Source organism: Schistocerca gregaria, unplaced genomic scaffold, assembly GCF_023897955.1.
Source record: "Schistocerca gregaria isolate iqSchGreg1 unplaced genomic scaffold, iqSchGreg1.2 ptg000073l, whole genome shotgun sequence".
Classification (NCBI taxonomy): domain Eukaryota; kingdom Metazoa; phylum Arthropoda; class Insecta; order Orthoptera; family Acrididae; genus Schistocerca; species Schistocerca gregaria.
Window position 1 is genome coordinate 5,039,233 of NW_026061709.1, and position 25,285 is coordinate 5,064,517.

Below are 25,285 nucleotides of genomic sequence, written 5' to 3' on the forward strand. Positions count from 1 at the left end.
GATGGTGACTGTTGTATTCACTCCCGATGCAATTTCTGTGTTTCATCAACAATTTGGAGGTCCACAGGTTACAGAATGCCTCCAGATGTGCATCGGAAACTACTATTGGTCTTCCAGGGAACGATCAAAGCGTAGTCTGTTTGAGACTTTACTTTTATGGAGGAGAGTGTGCATGGTGACATTTGTATTCAATCGCGATGCATCTTCTGTGTTTCATCAACACTCTGATAGTCCACAGATTACAGAATGTCTCCAGATGTGCATCGGAAACTATTACTGGTCTTCCTGGGAACGATCACAGCGTAGACTCTTTGAGACATTACTCCCATGGAGGAAAGTGCGCATGGTGACTGTTGTATTCAATCCCGATGCAATTTCTGTGTTTCATCAACACTTTGAAGGTCCACAGATTACAGATTGCCTCCAGATGTGCGTCGGAAACTACTACTGATCTTCCTGTAAACGATGAAAACGTAGACTGTTTAAGAATTACTCCCATGGAGGAAAGTGCGCATGGTAACTGTTGTATTCAATCCCGATGCAATTTCTGTGTTTCAATAACACTCTGATAGTCTACAGATTACAGAATGCCTCCAGATGTGCATCGGAATCTACTACTGGTCTTCCAGCGAATGATCAAAGCGTGGACTGTTAGAGACATTACTTCCATGGAGGAAAGTGCACATGGTGACTGTTGTATTCAATCCCGATGCAATTTCTTTGTTTCATCAACACTCTGATAGTCCACAAATTACAGAATGCCTCCAGATGTGCATCGGAAACTACTTCTGGTCTTCCAGGGAACGATCAAATCGTAGACTGTTTGAGACATTACTCAAAATCAGGGAAGTGCGCATGGTGACTGTTGTATTCAATCCCGATGCAATTTCTGTGTTTCATCAATACTCTGATATTCCAAAGATTACAGAATGCCTCCAGATGTGCATCGGAAACTACCACTGGTCGTCCAGAGAACAATCAAAGCGTAGACTGTTAGAGACATTCCTCCCATGGAGGAAAGTGCGCATGGTGACTGTTGTATTCAATCCCGATGCAATTTCTGTGTTTCATCAACACTCTGATAGTCCACAGATTACAGAATGCCACCAGATATACATCGGAAACTACTACTGGTCTTCCTGGGAGCGATCAAAGCGTAGACTGCTTCAGACATTACTCCCATGGAGGAAAGTGCGGATGGTGACTGTTGTATTCACTCCAGATGCAATTTCTATGTTTCATCAACACTTTGAAGGTTCACAGATTACAGAATGCTTCCAAATGTGCATCGGAAACTACTACTGGTCTTCCAGGGAACGCTCAAAGCGTACACTGTTTCAGACATTACTCCCATGGAGGGAAGTGCGCATGGTAACAGTTGTATTCAATCCCGAGGCAATTTCTGTGTTTCACCATCAATTTGGAGGTCCACAGATTACAGAATGCCTCCAGATGTGCATCGGAAACTACTACTGGTCTTCCAGGGAATGATCAAAGCGTAGACTGTTGCAGACTTTACTCTCATGGAGGAAAGTGCGCATGGTGACTGTTGTATTCAATCCCGATGCAATATCTGTGTTTCATCAACACTCTGATAGTCCACAGATTACAGAATGCCTCCAGATGTGCATCGGAAACTAACACTGGTCTTCCAGGGAACGATCAAAGCGTAGACTGTTTGAGACATTAGTCCCATGGAGGAAAGTGCGCATGGTGACTGTTGTATTCAATCCCGATGCAATTTCTGTGTTTCATCAACACTTTGAAATTCCACAGATTACAGAATGCCTCCAGACGTGCATCGGAAACTACTTCTGGTCTTCCAGGGAACGATCAAAAAATAGATTTTTTGAGACATTACTCCCAAGGAGGAAAGTGCGCTTGGTTCCTGTTGTATTAAATCCCGATGCAATTTCTGTGTTTCATCAACACTCTGATAATCCACAGGTTACAGAATGCCTCCACATGTGCATCGGAAACTACTACTGGTCTTCAAGGGAACGATCAAAGCGTAGACTGTTTGAGACATTCCTCCCATGGAGGAAAGTGCGCATGGTGTCTGTTGTAATCAATCCCGATGCAATTTCTGTGTTTAATCAACACTCTGATAGTCCACAGATTACAGAATGCCACCAGATGTGCATCGGAAACTGCTACTGGTCTTCCAGGGAATGATCAAAGCGTAGACTGGTAGAGACATTACTCCCATGGAGGAAAGTGCGCATGGTGACTGTTGTATTCAATCCCGATGCAATTTCTGTGTTTCATCAACACTCTGATAGTCCACAGATTACAGTGTGCCTCCAGATATGCATCGGTAACTACTACTGGTCTTCCAGGAACGATCAAAACGTAGACTGTTTGAGAATTACTAACATGGAGGAAAGTGCGCATGGTGACTGTTGTATTCAATCCCGATGCAATAACTGTGTTTCATCAACACTTTGAACGTCCACAGATTACAGAATGCCTCCAGATGTGCATCGGAAACTACTTCTGCTCTTCCAGGGAACTATCAAAGTATAGACTGTTTAAGACATTACTCCCAAGGAGGAAAGTGCGCATGGTGGCTGTTGTATTCAATCCCGATGCAATTTCTGTGTTTCATCAACAGCCTGATAGTCAACAGATTACAGAATGCCTCCAGATGTGCATCGTAAACTACTAGTGGTCTTCCAGGGAACGATCAAAGCGTAAACGGTTTCAGACATTACTCCCATGGAGGAAAGTGCGCATGGTGACTGTTGTACTCAATCCCGAGGCAATTTCTGTGATTCATCAACACTTTGAAGGACCGGAGATTACAGAATGCCACCAGATGTGCATCGGAAAATACTACTGGTCTTCCAGGGAACGATCAAAGCGTAGCCTGTTTGAGAATTACTCCGATGGAGGAAAGTGCGGATGGTGACTCTTGTATTCACACCAGATGCAATTTCTGTGTTTCATCAACACTTTGAAGGTCCACAGATTACAGAATGCCACCAGATGTGCATCGGAAACTACTACTGCTCTTCCAGGGAACGATCAAATCGTAGACTCTTTCAGACATTACTTCCATGGAGGAAAGTGCGCATGGTGACTGTTGTATTCAATCCCGATGCAATTTCTATGTTTCATCAACACTCTGATAGTTCATAGATTACAGAATGCCTCCAGGTGAGCATCGGAAACTAACACTGGTATTTCAGGGAACGATCAAAGCGTAGATTGTTTGAGACATTACTAACATGGAGGAAAGTGCGCATGGTGACTGTTGTATTCAATCCCGATGCAATTTCTGTGTTTCATCAACACTTTGAAGGTCCACAGATTACAGAATGCCTCCAGATGTGCATCGGAAACTACTTCCGGTCTTCCAGGGAACGATCAAAGTATAGACTGTTTAAGACATTACTCCCAAGGAGGAAAGTGCGCATGGTGACTGTTGTATTCAATCCCGATGCAATTTCTGTGTTTCATCAACACTTTGAAGGTCCACAGATTACAGAATGCCTCCAGATGTGCATCGGAAGTTACTTCTGGTCTTCCAGGGAACGATCAAAAATAGATTTTTTGACACATTACTCCCAAGGAGGAAAGTGCGCATGGTTCCTGTTGTATTCAATCCCGATGCAATTTCTGTGTTTCATCAACACTCTGATAGTCCACAAATTACAGAGTGCCTCCAGATGTGCATCGGTAAGTACTAATGGTCTTCCAGGGAACGATCAAAGCGTTGACTGTTTGAGACATTACTCCCATAGAGGAAAGTGCGCATGATAAATGTTGTATTCAATCCCGAGGCAATTTCTGTGTTTCATCAACACTTTGAAGGTCCACAGATTACAGAATGCCTCCAGATGTGCATCGGAAGCTACTACTGGTTTCGAGGGAACGATCAAAGCGTAAACTCTTTGAGATATTACTCCCATGGAGGAAAGTGCCCATGGAGACTTTTGTATTCAATCCCGATGTAATTCATGTGTTTCATCAACACTCTGATAGTCCACAGATTACAGATTGTCTCCAGATGTGCATCGGGAACAAATACTGGTCTTCCTGGGAACGATCAAAGCGTAGACTGTTTCAGACATTACTCCCATGGAGGAAAGTGCGTATGGTGACTGTTGTATTCAATCCCGACGCAATTTCTGTGTTTTATCAAAAGTCTGATAGTCCACAGATTACAGAATGCCTCCAGATGTGCATCGGAAACTACTACTGGTCTTCCAGGGAACGATCAAAGCGTAGACTGTTTCAGAAATTACTCCCATGGAGGAAAGTGTGCATGGTGACTGTTGTATTCAATACCGAGGCAATTTCTGTGTTTCATCAACACTTTCAAGGACCACAGATTACAGAATGCCTCCAGATGTGCATCGGAATCTACTACTGGTCTTCCAGGGAACGATCAAAGCGTAGACTGTTTGAGAATTACGCCCATGGAGGAAAGTGCGCATGGTGATTGTTGTATTCAATCCCGAAGCAATTTCTGTGTTTCATCAACACTCTGATAGTCCACAGATTACAGAATGCCTCCAGATGTGCATCGGAAGCTACTACTGGTTTCCAGGGAACGATCAAAGCATAAACTCTTTGAGACATTACTCCCATGGAGGAAAGTGCCCATGGAGACTGTTGTATTCAATCCCGATGTAATTTCTGTGTGTCATCAACACTCTGATAGTCCACAGATTACAGAATGCCTCCAGATGTGAATCGGAAAGCACTACTGGTCTTCCAGGGAACAATCAAAGCGTAGACTGTTTGAGACATTACTCCCATAGAGGAAAGTGCGCATGGTGACTGTTGTATTCAATCCCGATGCAATTTCTGTGTTTCATCAACACTTTGAATGTCCACAGATTACAGATTGCCTCCAGATGTGCGTCGGAAACTACTACTGATCTTCCTGGGAACGATCAAAACGTAGACTGTTTAAGAAATACTCCCATGGAGGAAAGAGCGCATGGTAACTGTTGTATTCATTCCCGGTGCAATTTCTTTGTTTCATCATCACTCTGATAGTCCACAGATTACAGAATGCCTCCAGATGTGCATCGGAAACTAACACTGGTCTTCCAGGGAACGATCATAGCGTAGACTGTTTGAGACATTACTAAGATCGAGGTAAGTGCGGATGGTGACTGTTGCATTCAATCCCGATGCAATTTCTGTGTTTCATCAACAATTTGGAGCTCCACAGATTACAGAATGCCTCCAGATGTGCATCGGAAACTACTATTGGTCTTCCAGGGAACATTCAAAGCGTAGTCTGTTTGAGACATTACTTTTATGGAGGAAAGTGTGCATGGTGACATTTGCATTCAATCGCGATGCATCTTCTGTGTTTCATCAACACTCTGATAGTCCACATTTTACAGAATGCCTCCAGATGTGCATCGGAAACTACTACTGGTCTTCCAGGGAACGATCAAATCGTAGCCTGTTTGAGAAATACTCCCATGGAGGAATGAGCGCATGGTAACTGTTGTATTCAATCCCGATGCTATTTCTGTGTTTCATCAACACTCTGATAATCTACAGATTACAGAATGCCTCCAGATGTCCATCGGTTCTACTACTGGTCTTCCAGCGAATGATCAAAGCGTGGACTGTTAGAGACATTACTTCCATGGAGGAAAGTGCACATGGTGACTGTTGTATTCAATCCCGATGCAATTTCTTTGTTTCATCAACACTCTGATAGTCCACAAATTACAGAATGCCTCCAGATGTGCATCGGAAACTACTTCTGGTCTTCCAGGGAACGATCAAATCGTAGACTGTTTGAGACATTACTCAAATTCAGGAAAGTGCGCATGGTGACTGTTGTATTCAATCCCGATGCAATTTCTGTGTTTCATCAATATTCTGATAGTCCACAGATTACAGAATGCCTCCAGATGTGCATCGGAAACTACCACTGGTCGTCCAGAGAACAATCAAAACGTAGACTGTTAGAGACATTCCTCCCATGGAGGAAAGTGCGCATGGTGACTGTTGTATTCAATCTTAATGCAATTTCTGTGTTTAATCATCACTCTGATAGTCCACAGATTACAGAATGCCTCCAGATGTGCGTCGGAAACTACTGCGGGTCTTCCAGTGAACGATCAAAGCGTAGACTCTTTGAGACGTTACTCCCATGGAGAAAAGTGCGCTTAGTGACTGTTGTATTCAATCCCGATAAAATTTCTGTTTTTCATCAATACTCTGATAGTCCTCAGATTACAGATTGCCTCCAGATGTGCATCGGAAACTAATACTGGTCCTCCAGGGAACTATCAAAGCGTAGACTGTTTGAGACATTACTCCCATGGAGGAAAGTGTGAATGGTGACTGTTGTATTCACTCCCGATGCAATTTCTGTGTGTCATCAAAACTTTGAAGGTCCACAGAGTACAGAATGCCTTCAGATGCGCATCGAAACTACTTCTGGTCTTCCAGGGGACGATCAAAGAATAGACTGTTAAAGACATTACTCCCATGGAGGAAAGTGCGCATGGTGCCTGTTGTGTTCAATCCCGATGCAATTACTGTGATTCATCAACACTCTGATAGTCCACAGATAACAGAATGCCACCAGATGTGCATCGGAAACTACTACTGGTCTTCCAGGGTATGATCAAATCGTAGACTGTTAGAGACATTACTCCCATGGAGGAAAGTGCGCATTGTGACTGTTGTATTCAATCCTGACGCAATTTCTGTGTTTCATCAACACTCTGATAGTCAACAGATTACAGAATGCCTCCAGATGTGCATCGGTAACTACTACTGGTCTTCCAGGGAATAATCAAAACGTATACTGTTTGAGAATTACTAACATGGGGGAAAGTGCGCATGGTGATTGTTGTATTCATTCACAATGCAATTTCTGTGTTTCATCAACACTCTGATAGTCCACAGATTACAGAATGCCTCCAGATGTGCATCGGAAACTACTACTGGTCTTCCAGGGAACGATCAAAGCGTAGTCTGTTTGAGACTTTACTTTTATGGAGGAAAGTGTGCATGGTGACATTTGTATTCAATCGCGATGCAACTTCTGTGTTTCACCAACACTCTGATAGTCCACAGATTACAGAATGATTCCAGATGTGTATCGGAATCTACTACTGGTCTTCCAGGGAACGATAAAAGCGTAGACTGTCTGAGACATTACTCTTATGGAGGAAAGTGCGCATGGTGACCGTTGTATTCAATCCCGATGCATTTTCTGTGATTCATCAACACTCTGATAGTCCACAAATTACGGAATGCCTCCAGATGTGCATCGGAAGCTACTACTGGTCTTCCAGGGAACGATCAAATCGTAAACTCTTTGAGACATTACTCCCATCGAGGAAAGTGCCCATGGAGACTGTTGTATTCAATCCCGATGCATTTTCTGTGTTTCATCAACACTCTGATAGTACTCAGTTTACAGAATGCCTAAAGATGTGCATCGGAAACTACTACTGGTCTTCCTGGGAATGATCACAGCGAAGACTGTTTGAGACATTACTCCCATGGAGGGAAGTGCGCATGGTGACTGTTGTATTCAATCCCATTGCAATATCAGTGTTTCATCAACAACCTGTACGTCCAAAGATTACTGAGTTCCTCTAGATGTGCTTCGGAAACTACTACTGGTCTCTCGGAATCGATCAAAACGTTGACAGTTTGAGACATTACTCCGATGGTGAAAAGCCTGCATGGTGCCTGTTGTATTCAAAACCGATGCAATTTCTGTGTTTCATCAACACTCTGTAGGTCCACAGATTATAGAATGCCTCCAGATGTGCTTCTTAAACTACTACAGGTCTTTTAGGAACAATCAAAGCGTAGACTGTTTGAGACATTACTCCCATGGAGAAAAGTCCGCATCGTGACTCTTGTATTCAATCCCATTGCAATATCAGTGTTTCATCAACAACCTGAACGTCCAAAGATTACTGAGTTCCTCCAGATGTACTTCGGAAACTACTACTGGTCTCCCAGGAATCGATAAAAGCGTAGACACTTTGAGACATTAATCCTATTGAGCAAAGTCGGCATGGTGCCTGTAGTATTCTATCCCGATGCAATTTCTGTGTTTCAACACTCAGAAGGTCCACAGATTATAGAATGCCTCCATCAGTGCTTTGGAAAAAACTACTGGTCTCCCAGGAATCGATCAAATCGTAGACATTATTCACGTGGAGAAATATCCGCATGGTGCCTGTTGTACTCAATCCCGATGCAATTTCTGTGTTTCATCGACCCTCTGAAGGTCCACAGATTACAGAACGCCTCCAGATGTGCTTCGGAACCTACTACTGGTCTCCCAGGAATCTATCAAATCGTACTCATTTGAGGACATTACTCCCATGGAGAAATGCTCGCATAGTGCCTGTTGTATTCAATCCCGATGCAAATTCTGTGATTCATCAACACTCTGAAGGTCCACAGATTATAGAATGCCTCCAGATGTGCTTCGCATACTCCTACTGGTCTCCCAGGAATCGATCAAAGCGTAGACAGTTTTTAACATTATTCCCGTGCAGAAAAGTTCGCATGGTGCCTGTTGTATTCAATACCGATGCACCTCGCGTGTTTCATCAACATTCTGAAGGTCCACAGATTATAGAAGGCCTACAGATGTGCTTCGGAAACTACTAGTGGTCACCCAGGAATCGAATAAAGCGTAGACAGTGTGAGACATTACTCCCATTGAGCAAAGTCTGCATGGTGGCTGTTGTATTCAATCCCGATGCAATTTCTGTGTTTCATCAACATTCTGAAGGTCCACAGATTACAGGATGCCTCAAGATGCGCTTCGGAAACTACTACTGGTTTCCCAGGGTACAATCAAAGCGTAGACAGTTTGAGACATTACTCGCATTGAGAAAAATCCGTATGGTCACTGTTGTATTCAATCCCGATGCCATTTCTGTGTTTCATCATCACCCTGAAGGTCCACAGATTATAGAATGCCTCTAGATGTGCTTCAGAAACTTCTACTGGTCTCCCAGGAAGCGATCAAAGCGTAGACAGTTTGAGACATAATTATTGTGGAGAAAAGTCCGCATGGTGCCTGTTGTATTCAATCCTGATGGACTTTCTGTGTTTCATCAGCACTCTGAAAGTCCACAGATTACAGGATGCCTCCAGATGTCCTTCGGAAACTACTACTGGTCCACCACGAATCGATCAAAGCGTAGACAGTTTGAGACATTACTCCCATGGAGAAAAGTCAGCATGGTGCCTTTTGTAAACAATGCCGATGCAATTTATGTGTTTCATCAATACAATGAACATACACAGATTACAGGAAGCCTACCAAATGACGATCTAAGCGTAGACAGCTTGTAAAATTACTATCATAGAGAAAAGTGGACAAGGTGCCTGTTCAATTCAATCCCGATGCAATTTTTGTGTTTCATCAACATTCCGAAAGTCGACAGATTACAGGATGTCTCCAGATGTGCTTCGGAAACTACTATGGTCTCCCAGGGAACAATCAAACCGTAGGTAGTTTGAGACATTACTCCCATGGAAAAAAGTCCGCATGGTGACTGTTGTATTCAAACACGATGCAATTTCTGTGTTTCATCATTACTCTGAACGTCCACAGATTACAGAATGCCTCCATATGTGCTTCGGAAAGTACTACTGGTCCCCCTGGAATCGATCAAGGCGTAGACAGTTTGAGACATAACTCCCATGGAGAAAAATCCGAATGGTGCCTGTTGTATTCAATCCCGATGCAATTTCTGTGTTTCATCAACACTCTGGACGTACATAGATTACAGGAAGCCTCCAGATGTGCTTCGGAAACTACTACTGGTCTCCCACGGAACGATCAAAGCAAAGACGGTTTGAGACATTACTCCCATGGAGAAAAGTCCGCATGGTGCCTGTTGTATTCAATCCCGATGCAATTTCTGTGTTTCATCAACACTCTGAAGGTCCACAGATTACAGAATGCCTTCAGATGTGCGTCGAAAACTGCTACTGGTCTCCCAGGATTCGATCAAAGCGTAAACTGTTTGAGACATTACTCCCAAGGTGAAAAGTCTGCAAGTTTCCCATTGTTTTCAGTTCCGATTCAATCTCTGTGTTTCATCAATATTCTAAACGTCCACAGATTACAGGAAACCTCCAGATGTGCTTCGGAAACTACTACTGGTATCCCAGGTATCGATCAAAGCGTGGACACTTTGTGACTTTATTCCCATGGCAAAAAGTCCGCATCATGACTGTTGCATTCAATCCCGATGCAATTTCTGTGTTTCATCATCACTCTGAACGTCCACAGATTACAGAATGCCTCCATATGTGCTTCGGAAAGTACTACTGGTCTCCCAGGAATCGATCAAAGCGTAGACAGTTTGAGACATTATTCCCATGGAGAAATGTCCGAATAGTGCCTGTTGTATTCAATCCCGATGAATTATCTTTGTTTCATCAACATACAGAACGTCCATATATTACATAATGCCCCAGATATGCTTTGGAAACTACTACTGGTCTTCCAGGATTCGATTAAAGCATGGAGAGTTTGTGACTTTACTCCTATGACAAAAGTCTTCATGGTGTCTGTTGTATTCAATCCCGATGTAATCTCTGTGTTTCACAAACACTCTGAACGTGCACAGATTACAGGAAGCTTCGAGATGTGCTGCGAAAACTACTACTGGTCTTCGAGGAATCGATCAAAGCGTAGACAGTTTGAGACATTACTCCCATTTAGAAATATCCGCATAGTGCTTGTATTCATTCCCGATGCAATTTCCGTGTTTCATCAACACTCTGAATGACCACAGACTACAGGATGCCTCCAGATGTGCTTGGGAAGGTACTACTGGTCTCCCAGGAATCGAACAAAGCGTAGACAATTTGAGACATTACTCCCATGGAGAAAAGTCCGCATGGTGCCTGTTATATTCAATCCAGATTCAATTTCTGTGTTTCATCAACACTCTGAAAGTCCACAGATTACAGGAAGCCTTCAGATGTGTTTCGGAAGCTACTACTGGTTTCCCAGGGAACGATAAAAGTGTAGACAGTTTGAGACATTTTTCCCATGGAGAAAAGTCCGCATTGTGCCTGTTGTATTCAATCCCGATGCAATTTCTGTGATTAATTATCACTCTGAACGTCCATAGATTTTATGAAGCCTCCAGAAGTGCTTCGGAAACTACTGCTGGTCTCCCAGGAATCTATCAAAGCGTAGACAGTTTCGGACATTACTCCCATGCAGAAATTTCCGCATGGTGCCTGTTGTATTCAATCCCGATGCAATTTCTGAGTTTCATCAACATTCTGGACGTCCACAGATTACAGGAAGTCTTCAGCTGTGCTTTGGAAACTACTACTGGTGTCCCAGGGAACGATCAAAGCATAGACAGAATGAGATTTTCACTCTGCAGCGGATTGTGCGCTGATATGAATTCTCCTGGCAGGTTACAACTGTGTGCCCGACAGAGACTCGTACTAGGGACATTTGGCTTTTGCGGGCAAGTGCTCTACCATCTGAGGTACCGAAACACGACTCTCGCCCGGTACTCACAGCTTTACTTCTGCCAGAATCTCGTTTCCTACCTTCCAAACTTTACAGAAGCTCTAATTCCTTAAACATCCCCCACGCTGTGACTAAGCCATGTCTCGGCTATATCCTTCCTTTCAGGGGTGCTAGATTTGCAAGTTTCTCTTTAGAGCTTCTGTAAAGTTTGGAAGGTAGGAGACGAGATACTGGCAGAAATAGAGCAATGAGTACCGATCGTGAGTTGTGCTTCGGTGGCTCAGGTGGTAGAGCACTTTCCCGCGAAAGGCAAAGGTCCCGAGATCAAGTTTCGGTCAGGCAAACAGTTTTAATCTGCCAGGAAGTTTCCAAGTGTAGACAGTTTGAGACTTCATTCCCGTGGAGGATAGTCCGCATGGTGACTGTTGTATTCAATCCCGATGCAATTTTTGGGTTTCATCAACACTCTGAAAGTCGACAGATTACAGGATGCCTCCAGATTTGCTTCAGAAACTACTACTGGTCTCAAAGGGAACAATCAAAGCGTAGACAGTTTGAGACATAACTCCCATGGAGAAAAGTCCGCATGGTGCCTGTTGTATTCAATCCCGATGCAATTTCGGTGTATTATCAACACTCTGAACGTCCACAGACTACAGGAAGCCTCCCGATGTGCTTTGGAAACTTCAACTGGTCTCCCAAATGACGATCTAAGCGCAGACAGTTTGTGACATTACTCCGATAGGGAAAAGTTCGCATGGTGCCTATTCTATTCAATTCCGATGCAAGTTTTGTGTTTCATCAACACTCTGAACGTCGACAGATTACAGGATGCATCCAGATTTGCTTCAGAAACTACTACTGGTCTCAAAGGGAACAATCAAAGCGTGTACAGTTTGAGACATTACTGCCATGGAGAAAAGTCCCCATTGTGCTTGTTGTATTCAATCGCGATGCAATTTCTGTGTTTCATCAACACTCTTTAGGTCCACAGATTACAGCATGCCTCCAGATGTGCTTCGAAAACTACTACTGGTCTCCCACGAATCGATCAAACCGTAGACTGTTTGAGACATTACTCCCATGGAGAAAAGTCCGCATTTGGCCCTTTGTTTTCAATCCCGATTCAATTTCTGTGTTTCATCAATATTCTAAACGTCCATAGATTACAGGAAGCCTCCAGATGTGCTTTGGAAACTACTACTGGTCTCCCAGGTATCGATCAAAGCGTAGACAGTTTGAGACATTACTCCCATGGAGAAAAGACTGCATGGTGCCTGTTGTATTCAATCCCGATGCAATTTCTCTCTTTCATCAATACTGTGAAAGTCCACATATCACAGGAAGCCTCCAGATGTGCTTCGGAAACTACTACTGGTCTCCCCGTGGACGATCGAAGCGTAGACAGTTTGAGACATTACTACCATGGAGAAAAGTCCGCATTTGGCGTGTTGTATTCAATCCCGATGCAATCTCTGTGTTTCATAAACACTCTGAATGGCCACAGATTACAGAATGCCTCCACATGTGCTTCGGAAAATAGTAATGGTCTCCCAGGAATCGACCAAAGTGTAGACAGTTTGAGACATAACTCCCATTGAGAGAAGACTGCATAGTGCCTGTTGTATTCAATCCCGATGCAATATCTGTGTTTCATCAACACACTGAATGTCCATATATTACAGAATGCCTCCAGATATGCTTCGGAAACTACTGTAAGTAGGCTGTTTACGTTTTCTTATTGGTGACGCCACGTAGAGCTCTGTATGAAAAATCACTTGCTGCTGTGCGCAGTCTGTTGCTAGTTTGCATTGTTGTCTGCCATTCTAGTGTTGGGCAGCGGCAGCTGGATGCTAACAGCGCGTAGCGTTGCGCAGTTGGAGGTGAGCCGCCAGCAGTGGTGGACGTGGGGAGAGAGATGGCAGAGTTTTGAAATTTGTAAGAATTGGTGTCATGAACTGCTATATATATATTATGACTAGTGAGGTAAATACATTGTTTGTTCTCATTTAAGATCTTTTATTTGCTAACTATGCCTATCAGTAGTTAGTGCATTCAGTAGTTTGAAACTTTTATTTAGCTGGCAGTAGTGGCGCTCGCTGTATTGCAGTAGCTTGAGTAACGAAGATTTTTGTGAGGTAAGTGATTTGTGAAACGTATAGGTTAATGCTAGTCAGGGCCATCCTTTCGTAGGGATTTTTGGAAGTCAGATTGCGTTGCGCTAAATATATTGTGTGTCAGCTTATGCACAGTCGTGTATAATTGTTCATAGAGGACGTTTGACATAGACCAGTCTTGTATAATTTTTCTAAGGGGACGTTTCATATGGCGACTACACGATTATATCACGACGCTACTAATGAGTGACAATTTACAATGTTGCTTTTGCGGTGTATTTGATTTATATCTGCAGTTTCTCTGAATAATTCTGGAAAGTAAAACATGTTTTACTAGTAACTTTTGTGGTATAGCGACAATGAGACAGCCTTTTCTCTAGCACAAAAATACGTACAGTACAGTACTTACTTCATCACGGCAATAAGCGTAATAACTAAGATATCTATACGCAAAGCATTTCAATTTCGTTTATCATGAGGTAAGTACATTGACTTCTGCAGAACTTAGCTTTTGGAGGACAATAACTACGACACTTCCACAGAGTTTGTCTTACAGCAAGACGCACATTTAGCGCTACAGGACACGCATTAAACTATTTATTTTTCAACATATTTGAAATACAAAGAAAGTTTTCCGTGATACATTTCATTCCATTGCTGTAATCTGTAACACCTGAGGATACAATTACATTAATCCTCAGGGGGGTACACGCCTACTTTGTGTATCATGTGTTTGGCAAGCACAAGGAGCCCTAGCTAATATGGTATTTGCTTATACAACTCTACACATTGGTACCATATTTCTCTAACACAGAATTACACAGCTATGTGATCACTTAACTGAGAGAGACATACATTTTTTTTTTACTACGTCAGTGACAGATGTTTACGCAATTACACAGCTGGATAACTTCACACTTATGAAATTGTATTTTGTCTGTACTTTGTGAACTGTTCATATTGTTTCAGAGGCATTGTGATACTATGAGAGCTTTGAATGATGTATTTGGTATGGGGTCATGATTTTTAAAGTACGTTTGAAGTAGATGATACTTTTGACATGAGCACAGAATTTTTTTTTAGGTTTTGACATAGGAAGCCACGACGATTTTGAGATTTGGCTGAGGTTTTATGATGTTATGATGACGATGTGTGTTACGCTGTTGTGGTATGTTTATGATCAACAGGCTGATGATATGTGAGGAATTTGATTATACTATGTATTTCTTATGATTAAATATTGAAGAAGTGTCGACAAATATGTATATGTGTAATAAAGCAAGGAATAATGAGTAGTGGTTAGGGACTCTGGTTTGTGAAATAGGTTGTTGGAAACCAAGAATCGTACTTTAAGAGTTATGAAATGTATGTAAATGTGTGAATGTATTACAATGCCGACGAAAATTTTTTGGACACTCTTATATTTATAGGATTTTATTTTCTACACATTTATAACGCAAATTCTCAACCTGTGAAAATATTTTTATAAGAGACTGTCACTGTAGCGGAAACTGCTGTCGTAAATTTTTTAGTAAGAAAGGTAAGTGACCACCTGCACGTAATGCGTCGTGGGCACCCAGCTGCGCGACAGGCGCCTGGAAAAAAAGCCTTTAGTGTGTGCCTGTCAGAGGCACAGGTGGAAAAAAGAGGTCATTAACCTCGCTATTGACATTCCTTTGTAGAAAGCATCGTAAATATGACACTCTCAAACTTGAAAACATGATTACACTGTAGAGTTCTTAATTTATGATATTTACTGAAATGAAATGATGAGAAACGTTTCATGTCTATTGTCTTGCTAGCTGTAAGATTGTTTACTGCATTATGAAATGCCTTATGGCTAGCTAATGACGTTTCACGCCTTGCTTTGCCTATTTTGTTTAATATCTAGTTTCTTGTTGCAATGCATCATTGTTTAAATTAAAATTTAATACATGTACTAATATAACTACTTTCTGTTTACAGACCCAGTAAAGAATCATTTTATGATGTACTTCCTTAGAAAAGAGAGCACAAATAGACATTTCCCTTCCCAGGACTTACAAATATAATTTTTTTTACGGTTTGGTAACTTATCTGCTAGCGTATGTTCTAGTGATGCATCACTCTAGTGTTAAGATGTGACATAGGTATTTCACATTCTTACATATTTTTTCTGTTTCAGCTTTGTCATGTTTAGAAATAAATTATTACATTTATTGCTGCTCGCTATGCTTACTTGCATTTTTTTTCATTTCTGTTTGTGTTAATTGTTTTGTGCTGCTGCATTGCCTCGTCCCTTAGTTTAGCATCAGAGCTCAGTAGATTTTAAGTTAGCTTAGGAGGGGGTAGACTATATAAGAAAATAACTATGATGAATTGGAAGAAATGCATTGAGAAGCTATAAGAAAATGGTTTGGCCAAAAAAGTAGTGTATAGTGAAGAAAAACTATTTTTGAAAGAGGATGTGAGCATAATACAGAAAGCAGGCTTCGATATGACTTTTTGGAAATAATGAAGAATGAAGGGAGGTCTCCGAGAAGTAAAGAAAGTTTTGTTTGCAAAATACTGCAGTAAAACAAACCCTATCCTTTCCTTGTGTTATCCCACTATGTGTTTGTATACCCTTGTGTATTTATGTTCGTCCTGTCTTTATATGTTTATCTGATAAGACTTATGTTGCAGAATTTTTCTAATATTCAGCTACATGAACTAAGATGAGGAATACTGTTATCCTCAAATATAATTTGCATTAATAACATGTTATTTACTTTGTAAAGATGTTTACACATTATTTATTCTGTTTTGTTCTAATGCTCATGTGTGAAGTTGATGTTTCAAAAGTTATTCTGATCTTTCATGTATGTACTTATGTCGTAATTTTTGTAACACTGATGTATTTGCTATTTCGATTCTTTTGTAAAGCCTGTACTACTACAAATGTTATCTGTATTGTTATGTTCTTTAAAGATGTATTTTGTACCTTTGTTATTGTATTCTTATGTTATAAAATTGTAATTGACACCAGTTCATCAAACTAAGTAACTTGTAAATTACATTTCACTGCACACATTTCTGTTGGTCATAGTATATGGACAATATGTGAGAAGTAGGGACTGATAGTGTTTGCACGTGTGTTAATAACTCAGTAAGGGACTGGATAACAGCATTGCTGGTTCTAAGGACATTTCAAAAACAATTTTTCTGAGTGCACAAATGGTTGATATGGACTTGCTGTATTCTCTGCAAGACTCTTCGATGGTGATTGTGCACCTGGCAGTCGCAACAGATGGCTGCTGGCCATCTCTACAAGGACTACAGTGGGTCTGCATCTTTGATGGCCCATCAATACCATTATTTCTACAAGGACTGCAGTGGGTCTGCATCTCTGGTGGCCCACCAATACCCTAATCTCTACCAGGACTACAATGGGTCTGCTCTGTGATGACCTAAGTACCAATAGTCTTCAACTTCGACTGACTCTGCTATGGGTTTGCTCTGTTGTGGCCCATTACCTGTCTGCATGTCAGGAGTCAGCACTGTCTTTCCGTTGGAAGGACAACACTACTTCTTCAAGACTGCATGGAAATCCACTACTTCCGTGTGCATTTTCTTTTACTACTCAGACTTTGAGAAAAACACTGCAATTTTACTTTGATGAATGATCAGGACTGTTTTTATGAACTGTGAGAAAATTTTAGCTTTTGACCAACATTGTATCGATAAGTGTGTGCATTTCATTTCTTTGTCATCGTAATTATGAAAAAATTTTTCAAATCTGTATTGGCCACTGCACAAAACAATTTGTAAATTTTTTGTGGGGAGCATGGGGGCTATGTAAGTAAGCTGTTTACGTTTTCTTATTGGTAACGCCACGTAGAGCTCTGTATGAAAAATCACTGGCTGCTGTGCGCAGTCTGTGGCTAGTTTGCATTGTTGTCTGCCATTGTAGCGTTGGGCAGCGGCAGCTGGATGCTAACAGCGCGTAGCGTTGCGCAGTTGGAGGTGAGCCGCCAGCAGTGGTGGACGTGGGGAGAGAGATGGCAGAGTTTTGAAATTTGTAAGAATTGGTGTCATGAACTGCTATATATATATTATGACTAGTGAGGTAAATCCATTGTTTGTTCTCATTTAAAATCTTTCATTTGCTAACTATGTCTATCAGTAGTTAGTGCCTTCAGTAGTTTGAATCTTTTATTTAGCTGGCAGTAGTGACGCTCGCTGTATTGCAGTAGCTTGAGTAACGAAGATTTTTGTGAGATAAGTGATTTGTGAAACGTATAGGTTAATGCTAGTCAGGGCCATTCTTTAGGGATTTTTGGAAGTCAGATTGCGTTGCGCTAAAAATATTGTGTGTCAGCTTAAGCACAGTCGTGTATAATTGTTCAAAGAGGACGTTTCACATAGACCAGTCTTGTACAATTTTTCTAAGGGGACGTTTCACTACTACTGGTCTCCCAGGAATCGATTAAAGTGTAGAGAGTTTGTGACTTTACTCCCTATGACAAAAGTCTTCATTGTGTCTGTTGTATTCAATCCCGATGCAATCTCTGTGTTTCATCAACACTCTGAACGTGCACAGATTACAGGAAGCTTCAAGAGTTGGTGCGGAAACTACTACTGGTCTTCCAGGAATCGATCAAAGCGTAGACAGTTTGAGACGTTACTCCCATTTAGAAATATCCGCATAGTGCTTGTATTCAATCCCGAGGCAACTTCAGTGTTTCATTAACACTCTGAACGTCCATAGATTACATAAAGCCTCCAGATGGGCTTCGGAAACTACTACTGGTCTCCCAGTGAACAATAAAAGCGTAGACAGTTTGAGACATTACTGCCATGGAGAAAAGACTGCATGGTTCCAGATGTATTCAATCCCGATGCAATGTCTGTGTTTCATCAACACTCTGAACGTCTACTGATTACAGAAAGCCTTCAGATGTGCTCCAGAAGCTACTACTGGTCTTCCAGGGAACGATCAATGAGTAGACAGTTTGAGACATTACTACCACGGAGAAAAGTCAGCATGGTGCCTGTTGTATTGAATCCCGATGAAATTCCTGTGATTAATTAACACTCTGAACGTCCATAGATTACATGAAGCCTCCGAGTGTGCTTCGGAAACAACTGCTGGTCTCCCAGAAATCTATCAAAGCGTAGACAGTTTGGGACATTACTCCCATGCTGAAATTTCCGCATGGTGCCTGTTGTATTCAATCCCGATGCAATTTCTGTGTTTTATCAACATTCTGAACATCCAGAGATTACATGAAGCCACCAGAACTCCTACGGAAAGTAATACTGGTCTCCCATGGAACGATCAAAGCGTAGTCAGTTTGAGACATTACTCCCATGGAGAAAAGACTGCATGGTGCTTGTTGCATTCAATCCCGATGCAATTTCTGTGCTTCGTCAACACTCTGAACGTCCACAAATTACAGGAAGCTTTTAGATGTGCTTAGGAAACTACTACTGCTCTCCCAGGGAACGATCAATGCGTAGACAGAATGAAATTTACACTCTGCAGCGGAGTGTGCGCTGATATTAATCTTCCTGGCAGATTACAACTGTGTGCAAGAACGAGACACGAAGTAGGGACATTTGCCTTTTGCGGGCAACTGCTCTACCATCTGAGCTACCGAAGCACGACTCTCGCCCGGTACTCACAACTTTACTTCTGCCAGTATCTCGTCTCCTACCTTCCAAACTTTACAGAAGCTCTAATTCTTTAAACATCCCCCAGGCTGTGGCTAAGCCATGTCTCAGCTATATCCTTTCCTTCAGGGGTGCTAGATCTGCAAGTTTCGCATTAGAGCTTCTGTAAAGTTTGGAAGGTAGGAGACGAGATACTGGCAGAAGTAAAGCAATGAGTACCGGGCGTGAGTCGTACATCGGTAGCTCAGATGGTAGAGCACATGCCCGCGAAAGGCAAAAGTCCCGAGTTCGAGTTTCGGTCGGGCACACAGTTTTAATCTGCCAGGAAATTTCAAAGCGTAGACAGTTTGAGACTTAATTCCCGTGGAGGATAGTCCGCATGGTGACTGTTGTATTCAATCCCTGTTGTATTCAATCCCGATGCTATTTCTGTGTTTCATCTACACTCTGAACGTCCACAGATTACAGAATGCCTCCATATGTGCTTCTGAAACTACTACTGGTCTCCCAGGAATCGATCAAAGCTTAGACAGTTTGAGACATTACTCACATGGAGAAATGTCCGCGTAGTGACTGTTGTATTCAATGCCGATGCAATTTCTGTGTTTCATCACAATTCTGAACGCCCACAGATTACAGGAAGCCTTCAGATGTGCTTTGGAAACTACTACTGGTCTCCCAGGGAACGATCAAAGCGTAGACAGAATGAGATTTTCACTCTGCAGCGGATTGTGCGCTGATATGAATTTTCTTGGCGGATTACAATTGTGTGCCCGACCGAGAGTCGAACTAGGGAAATTTGCCTTTTGCGGGCAAGTGCTCTACCATCTGAGCTACCGAAGCACGACTCTCGCCCGGTACTCACAGCTTTACTTCTGCCAGTATCTCGTCTCCTACCTTCCAAACCTTACAGAAGCTCTAATTCTGGAAACTTCCCCCCAGGCTGTGGCTAAGCCATGTCTGCGCTATATCCTTTCTTTCAGGGGTGCTAGATCTGCAAGTTGCGCATTAGAGCTTCTGTAAAGTTTGGAAGGTAGGAGGCGAGATAGTGGCAGAAGTTAAGATGTGAGTACTGTGCGGGAGTCGCGCTTCGGTAGCTCATATGGTAGAGCACTCGCCCGCGAAAGGCAAATGTTCCGAGTTCGAGTTTCGATCGAACACAAAGTTTTAATCTGCCAAGAAGTTTCAAAGCTTAGACAGTTTGAGACCTTATTCCGTGGAGAAAAGTCATCTAGGTGCCTGTTGTTTTCAATCCCGATGCAATTTCTGTGTTTCATCTACACTCTGAACGTCCACAGATTACAGAATGCCTCCATATGTGCTTCGGAAACTACTACTGGTCTCCCAGGAATCGATCAAAGCTTAGACAGTTGGAGAAATTACTCCCATGGAGAAATGTCCGCATAGTGGCTGTTGTATTCAATGACGGTGCAATTTCTGTGTTTCATCAACACTCTGAAGGTCCACAGATTACAGGATGCCTCCAGATGTGCTTCGGAACCTACTACTGATCTCCCAGGAATCGATCAAATCGTAGACAGTTTGAGACATTACTCCCATGGATAAAAGTCCGCATGGTGCCTGTTCTATTCAATCCCGTTGCCATTTTTGAGTTTCATCAACACTCTGAACATCGACAGATTACAGGATGCTTCCAGATGTGCTTCGGAAAGTACTACTGGTCTCCCAGGGAACGATCAAAGCGCAGACAGAAAGAAATTTTGACTCTGCAGCAGAGTTTGCGCTGATATTACTCTTCCTTGCAGATTACAACTGTGTGCCCGACCGAGACTCGAACTAGGGACATTTGCCTTTTGCGGGCAAGTGCTCTACCATCTGAGCTACCGAAGCACGACTCTCGCCCGGTAGTCCCAGCTTTACTTCTGCCAGTACCTCGTCTCTTACCTCCCAAACTTTACAGAAACTCTAATACTTTAAACATCCCCCAGGCTGTGGCTAAGCCATGTCTCAGCTATATCCTGTCTTTTAGGGGTGCTAGATCTGCAAGTTTCGCATTAGAGCTTCTGTAAAGTTTGGAAGGTAGGAGGCGAGATACTGGCAGAAGTAAATCAATGAGTACCGGGCGTGAGTCGTGCATCGGTTGCTCAGATGGTAGCGCACTTGCCCGCGAACGGCAAAGGTCACGAGTTCGAGTTTCGGTCGGGCACACAGTTTTAATCTGCCAGGAAGTTTCAAAGTGTAGACAGTTTGAGACTTTATTCCCGTGGAGGATAGTCCGCATGGTGACTGTTATATTCAATCCCGATGCAATTTCTGTGTTTCATCTACACTCTGAACGTCCATAGATTACAGAATGCCTCCATATGTGCTTCGGAAACTACTACTGGTCTCCCAGGAATCAATCAAAGCTTAGACAGTTTGAGACATTACTCCAATGGAGAAATGTCCGCATAGTGACTGTTGTATTCAATCCCGATGCAATTTCAGTGTTTCATCAACACTCTGAAGGTCCACAGATTAGAGGATGTCTCCAGATGTTCTTCGGAACCTACTACCGATCTCCAAGGAATCGATCATATCGTAGACAGTTTGAGACATTACTCCCATTGAGAAAAGTCCGCATGGTGCCTGTTGTATTCAATCCCGATTCAATGTCTGTGATTCATCAACACTCTGATCCTCCACAGATTACATGAAGCCTCCAGTTGTTCTTCGGAAACTACTACTGGTCTAACAGGAATCGACCAAAGTGTAGAAAGTTTGAGACATAACTCCCACTGAGAAAAGTCCGCATGGTGCCTGTTGTATTCAATCCCGATGCAATATCTATGTTTCATCAGCACACTGAACGTCCATATATTACAGAATGATTCCAGATATGCTTCGGAAACTAATACTGGTCTCCCAGGAATCGATTAAAGCGTAGAGAGTTTGAGACATTACTCCATCTGACAAGAGTCTTCATGGTGTCTGTTGTATTCAATCCCGATGCAATTTCTTTGTTTCATCAACACTCTGAACGTCCACAGATTACAGAAAGCTTCGAAATGTGCTGCGGAAACAACTGCTGGTCTCCCAGGAATTGATCAAAGCGTAGACAGTTTGAAACATTACTCCTATTTCGAAATATCCGCATAGTGCTTGTATTCAATCCCGATGCAATTTCTGTGTTTCATCAACACTCTGAAGGGCCACAGATTACAGGATGCCTCCAGATGTGCTTGGGAGCGTACTACTGGTCTCGCAGGAATCGAACAAAGCACAGGCAATTTGAGACATTACTCCCACGGATAAAGGTCCCCATGGTGCCTGTTGTATTCAATCCCGATTCAATTTCTGTGTTTCATCAACACTCTGAACGTACACAGATTACAAGAAGCTTTCAGATGTGCTTTGGAAACTACTACTGGTCTCCGAGGGAACGATCAAAGTGTAAACAGTTAGACACATTATTCCCATGGAGAAAAGTCCGCATGGTGCCTGTTGTATTCAATCCCCATTCAATTTCTGTGCTTCATCAATGCTCTGATCGTCCACAGATTACATGAAGCCTCCAGTTGTGCTTCGGAAACTACTACTGGTATCCCAGGCGTCGATCAAATCGTAGACAGTTTGAGACATTACTCCCATGGAGAAAAGTCCGCATGGTAACTGTTGTAATCAATGCCGTTGCAATTTCTGTGTTTCATCAACACTCTGAATGTCCACAGATTACAGAATGCCTCCAGGTGTGCTTCGTAACCTACTAATGGTCTCCCAGGAATCGACCAAAGTGTAGAAAGTTTGAGACATAACTCCCACTGAGAAAAGTCAGCGTAGTGCCTGTTGTTTTCAATACCGATGCAATTTCTGTGTTTATCAACACACTGAACGTTCATAGAATACAGAATGCCTCCAGATGTTCTTCGGAAACTACTACTGGTCTCCCAGGGAACAATCAAAGCGTAGGCAGTTTGAGACATTACTCCCATGGAGTAAAGTCCGCATGGGGACTGTTGTATTCAATCCCGTTGCAATATCTGTGTTTCATCAACACTCTAAACGTCGACAGATTACAGAATGCCCCAAGATGTGCTTCGGAAACTACTACTGGTCTCCCAGGAATCGCTCAAAGCGTAGACAGTTGAGACATTACTCCCATTGAGCAAGGACCGCATGGTGCTGTTGTATTCATTCCCAATGCAATTTCTGTGTTTTATCAACACTCTGAAGGTCCACAGATTACAGATTGCCTCCAGATGTGCTTCGGAAACTAGTACTGGTCTCCCAGTAAACGATCAAAGCGTAGACAGTTTGAAACATTACTCCAATGGAGAAAAGTCTGCATTTGGCGTGTTGTATTTAATCCCGATGCAATTTCAGTTGTTCATGAACACCCTGAATGTCCACAGATTACAGAATGATTCCAGTTGTGCTTCGGAACCTACTAGTGGTCTCCCAGGAATCGACCAAAGTGTAGACAGTTTGAGACATAACTCCCAATGGTAAAAGTCCACATGGTGCCTGTTGTATTCAATCAAGATGCAATTTCTGTGTTTCATCAACACTCTAAATGTCCACAGATTACAGAATGCCTCCAGATGTGCTTCGGAAACTACTACTGGTCTCCCAGGAATCTATCAAAGCGTAGACAGTTTGAGACATTACTCCTATGTAAAGAAGTCCTCATGATGCCTGTTGTATTCAATCCCGATGCAATTTTTGTGTTTCATCAACACTCTGAATGTCCATAGATTACATGAAGCCTCCAGATATGCTTCGGAAACTACTACTGGTCTCCCAGGAATCGATCAAAGCGTAGACAGTTTGAGACATTACTCCCATGGAGAAAATTCCGCATGGTGCCTGTTCTATTCAATCCAGTTGCCATTTTTGAGTTTCATCAATACTCTGAACGTCGACAGATTACAAGATGCTTCCAGATGTGCTTCGGAAAGTACTACTGGTCTCCCAGGGAACGATCAAAGAGTAGACAGAATGAAATGTTCACTCTGCAGCAGAGTTTGCGCTGATATTAATCTTCCTGGCAGATTACAACTGTGTGCCCGACCGAGACTCGAACTAGGGACATTTTCCTTTTGCGAGCAACTGCTCTACCATCTGAGCTACCGAAGCACGACTCTCGCCCGGTAGTCACAGCTTTACTTCTGCCAGTACCTCGTCTCCTACTTTCCAAACTTTACAGAAACTCTAATTCATTAAACATCCCCCAGGCTGTGGCTAAGCCATGTCTCAGCTATATCCTGTCTTTTAGGGGTGCTAGATCTGCAAGTTTCGCATTAGAGCTTCTGTAAAGTTTGGAAGGTAGGAGGCGAGATACTGGCAGAAGTAAAGCAATGAGTACCGGGCGTGAGTCGTGCATCGGTAGCTCAGATAGTAGAGCACTTGCCCGCGAACGGCAAAGGTCACGAGTTCGAGTTTCGGTCGGGCACACAGTTTTAATCTGCCAGGAATTTCAAAGTGTAGACAGTTTGAGACTTTATTCATGAGGAGGATAGCCCGCATGGTGACTGTTGTATTCAATCCCGATGCAATTTCTGTGTTTCATTACCACTCTGAAGGTCCACAGATTACAGGATGTCTCCAGAAGTTCTTCGGAACCTACTACCGATCTCCAAGGAATCGATCGTATTGTAGACAGTTTAAGACATTACTCCCATGCAGAAAAGTCCGCATGGTGCCTGTTGTATTCAATCCCCATTCAATTTCTGTGCTTCATCAACGCTCTGATCGTCCACAGATTACATGAAGCCTCCAGATGTGCTTCGGAAACTACTACTGGTATCTCAGGCGTCGATCAAATCGTAGACAGTTTGAGACATTACTCCCATGGAGAAAAGTCCGCATGGTGACTGTTGTAATCAATGCCGATGCAATTTCTGTGTTTCGTCAACACTCTGAATGTCCACAGATTACAGAATGCCTCCAGGTGTGCTTCGTAACCTACTAATGGTCTCCCAGGAATCGACCAAAGTGTAGAAAGTTTGAGACATAACTCCCACTGAGAAAAGTCAGCATAGTGCCTGTTGTATTCAATACCGATGCAATTTCTGTGTTTATCAACACACTGAACGTTCATAGAATACAGAATGCCTCCAGA